The following is a 4,755-nucleotide window of genomic DNA, read 5'->3' as shown; positions in this document are numbered from 1 at the left end:
AAATTGAACAATCGACATTGCACAGGGAACCAACAAACGGAGCTTGGAAGTAGCTAACCGTTCTCAATATGCACATTGGAGAATTCTAAACTTTATGAAGTTAACAGTTTTTTTCAGAGTGATGTATTTAAAGTCAAAATCGAAGATATTTTTGATCAAGTGTTCTTTTCTGATCTTCCTTATGAAACTGCTGATTTCTACGAATAATTTGAGGGCAAACTTCAACGATTTCTCCAGTTTTAAAGTAAGCATCAGGACAAGAAATAGCCAAACGCATGACCTTCAAGAAACAAAACGTTCTATGAGAATAAAGTTTGGGAAATAAGTCATTCTCGCAACTACGTTTTTATTATGATCCATTTGTTCATACACGCAACCTGAGATTGGCAGATTCTGATACAATTGGGTATGATACATATACAAATATTGTATTAAGGCCTTGCAAATACAAAAATTGGTAAGTGGCAGTATACCAAAAATTGTAGTGGCTTCCTAGAATCTGGAAAAGGAAAATTTCGCATGTGTGCGTGTGTTGTGCTCTGTCGCACTGGTTCCTCATTATTTGTTCTATTTTTACACTGATCATGGCAGCAGCAGCGGCATCAAATACCAATACATGTTTAAAAATCAATACGGGCGGCGGCGGGAATCGAACCGAGACAGTATCATGGTGATGCACGGTATCCTGCGCTCTAACCAGCACGGCTATAACTGCACATGAATAGACAAGAGGCTAAAAGCCATCATCATCAACACAAACGTGGCTTGGTGATGGAAGTGATACAGCCGCCACACTGCACAATGGGTCCAGAGCCGTATTTGCGAAGACAAAACTGTTTAAGCTTCAGCTTTAAGTTTTTAGACACATATTGTGTTTTAGAAAGTTTATTTTCAATTGTTGACCCTATTGCCTATTATTGTTATGTTAGGGTGGTTCGTCTGGTTAAACTAATTAAAAAATCTGCTTTCTAATAATTTTATTTGCGATGCCATGATGGATGGTGATTGGTGATGGATCGTTTAATTAGAAATTCCACCAATAAACGGCAAATTTTAAATTTCATATATCTCAAGACTCTCACCACTTAGAAAGATGGTGTCTTCGACAACGTTGTTAAGTGAGTCAAGGGCTTACAGTTAATGGTCCACTAGGCGGCGCTAGTTACACATTTGCAAAATCATTCAAATGATTGATATTTTTTCGTGAAGTAATCAACAAGCTGTAAGTTTGTTTTTTTTGAACGTGTCTAAGTCAAGTCAAAGGTTTTTCAAAGAGCTATGTATTAGTCATAATTGTGCAATGTCGCATTTCATTCGGTTCACTTCACACTAAGATCAGCTTGGTATTTTCCCCATCTTTTTACTGAGTTCTCAACAGCAGATTTAACTCGGTACGCTCGGTTATCCCTTTAGCTGAATACTCTGTAAATAAGTTAACGAGTTCTGCAAATGAACTGTCAAAAATTACAGATGAACGGTAAATATCGTTACTGATGAACGGTAAATATTGATTACCGAGTGTACCGAGTTAAATCTGCTGTTGAAAACTCAGTAAAAAGATGAAAAAATTACAGAACTCGGCGAAAATTTTACTGAGCTGGAAAATCAGAATCTTAGTGTGTTGATCCAGAGATATAGCAATTAAACGAAGAACACTCAAATATGAACTACTTTATTAGAGTTGCTCCAATTTTATGTAAAGTTATCCAATCGAGCCCAAATTTGTACCGTTTATAGCTTACTTGTTGTGCAACTGGCAGGAAAAAATTGAGAATATTTGGTGCATTATTGAAAAAGTTACAGCTTGCTGAATATATTTGAAATAATAAATAAAAGTTGCATGCTTCAATTAATTCGAAACTAGCGCCGTCTACTGACAGAACCTTGAACCAATCAGCTAATCAACTGAGCGGCCGTAACCAACCTAACAACATCGCCGAAGACATCAACTTTCTAAGTGATCTGAGTCCTGAGATATATGGAATACAATATTTGTTTGCTCACTAGCGCTGCCTTGTGGTGGAATTTTGAATCAAACGGCTCATCATTTGTTAGTTCCAGCCAAATAATATTGCCGAAGACACCAACTCTCTAAGTAATCAGGATGATGAGATATTTGGTATAAACATTTCATCAGTGTTACGTCTGTTTGTCTCTGGTATGACAGATATCACAGACAGCAAGACGTAGCACTGGCGAAATTTCCATACCGTACATCTTAGCACCATAATTACTTAAATATTCGGTATGCTTGGCAAAGTTGTTAGGCCAGCCAAGGTTTTACTGGTAATGGGCCGTTTGATTCAAAATTCCACCACTAGGTAGCGCTGACGATAAATTAATGATGATGATTAACCTGGGCTTGTTAGGGGAATATCTGTAAATAAAAGAAAATCGGGTTAAGTACGGTTCCTTTGAATTCCACTAAGAATTTGCATCCTTTGACAGATACGTATTTCGACCTCAACTGTAAGGTCGTCTTCAGTGTCTTGTACTTGACTCGATTTGATAAATTAATTATTATAATCCATATATCTCAGAACTCTGATTACTTAGAAAGTTGGTTTCTTCGGCAATGTTGTTTGGTTTATTAAGGCGTTTCAGTTGATTAGCTGATTGGTTCAGGATTCTGCCAGTAGACGGCGCTAGTTGCAAATTAGTAGAAGCATGTATCTTTTACTTGTTATCTCGAATACATTCAGCAACCTGTAACTTTCTATAATGTGTAGGGAATATTCTCAAATTTTATCTGCTAGTTGCACAACTAATTAGCTATAAATGGTACAAATTTGAGCTCGATTGGATAGTTTTACATGAAGTTGGAGCGACTCTAGTAAAATGTTTCATATTTGATTGTTCTTCGTTAAACTGCTATATCTCTGGATTAAGTGAACCGAATGAAATGAAATTTTGCACATTTATGACTAATATATAGCTCTTTGAAAAACCTTTGACTTGATTTAAATATGTTCAAAGAAAACTTAATTACAGCTTTTTGATTGCTTTACGAAAAAAAAAACATTCATTTTCATAATTTTGCAAATGTGTAACTTGCGCTTCCTTGTGGCAAAATTTCGAAACAAGTGGACCATTAACTGTAAGCCCTTGACCTACCAAAGAACATTGTCGAAGACATCAACTTTGTAAGTGACCAGAATTCTGAGATATATTAAATTTAAAATTTGCTTGACCTCTAGCACCGCCTAGTGGTACATACAAAAGCATGCTAAGTTTTAAAAATTGCCTAAAACATTTCTAGCAAGTTGTATCCTTTTATAAAGTCCACCAAAACTATTCAAATTTTGATTACTTGATCCTCAACGAGTTTGATTTAATTGGTGCAAATTTGGGCTTGATTGTTTATTCAACTTTACACGAAATTAGAGCCCTTCTATCTATATCTAGTTTTTGACTTCCGTTTATCAAATTACCGTACTTTAGGACTAAGCGAACCGAATTAAATTAAATTTTGAAAGTTTGTGACTAATGTATTGGTCTTCATGTATCGATGGACTCGACTAAAATATGACCAAAGGCAAAAAAGTTGCAATTTATTGAAAACTTTTCGAAAAGTTCTAATGATTCGAATGTTTTATCCAAGGGCTGAAAGTCTCTTTAATAAAGACAAATCAATCAAATCATTCGAATGTTTTATTTTTGTAAATTTGCTATGACCTTGTAAAACATTCTGATATTGTATAGAGAACAATTAATCAGCAGATTTTTGGATAAGCCACACTTGATTGACCGTAATCATTTCACAATAATGACAAAAAAAAGAAATGACAGAACTTGGCAGAAACATTTTTGTCTTCGTAAATACGACTCTAGACCCATTGTGCACTGAAAAGCCCGCATCCTGTAGTGTGCTGTTTGCAAGTGGAAAATTCCATGTAGACAATATGACGCGAAGCTCAGCAGCGAAGCGAAAGTTATTTTTAGATGCAACCCGGTTCAACTTCTCGGGTTTGAATGGAGGTGTTTGTGTGTACTGGTATGGAAGCTATGGAACCGTGTAGCGCATCTTAATACAACGAATGGATTATGATTTATCACATTTTCTGTACGTTTTTAATACATAAATTGGTAGAAAAGACATATCTCAATTTTTGGTAGCTTTTCTTGTTTTGCGTGTATAGTTGCCTAAATTGCATTCTAGAAAAAAACAGCAAGATTTACACTTAAGCGATTATGAATTATACATAGGACATTTATGCAAATTGTAGCTTTTATCAAGTTTGTCAACTTCACCGAAGACACTACTGTATTGAAAAAAATGTATGGTACGGTAGTTATGATTTTTGTCCTGCAGTTCCATACATTTGCACCACTGTGCAACGTGCACCTAAAATCAAGCAACTGGTGGCGAACATCCAATCTGCCATATAGACGAGTGCACCGATGAGCATTGAGTTCACTGAGCATAAAAAATTTTGACAGCACAGCGGGGTCGACTCTCAACAACACAACTTCTACTTAGAGATGCATCACCAAAATGCGCTGATATATTTTTCCTTGGTTTCTCACATGAATTTCCATTTAAAGTGATACATATGCATATAGTTTATGCACTAGTCTATATTTTTGCAACTTTATCGCGAAAACTAATTTCGTTTTCGTTTTTGATTCAGTTCCAACCTGGGTTGGAACTAGATTAGATCACAGTTGCAACATCAACCCGATTCAAGTTCGCTTGTGCTGAAATTTGTTTGACATTTGCAGGGCTGTTACAAAAGTGTCGATTTGGAAACCGCA

The sequence above is a fragment of the Aedes albopictus genome, chromosome 1 (genome assembly GCF_035046485.1).
Source record: "Aedes albopictus strain Foshan chromosome 1, AalbF5, whole genome shotgun sequence".
Classification (NCBI taxonomy): domain Eukaryota; kingdom Metazoa; phylum Arthropoda; class Insecta; order Diptera; family Culicidae; genus Aedes; species Aedes albopictus.
This window is presented reverse-complemented; position numbering follows the sequence as displayed.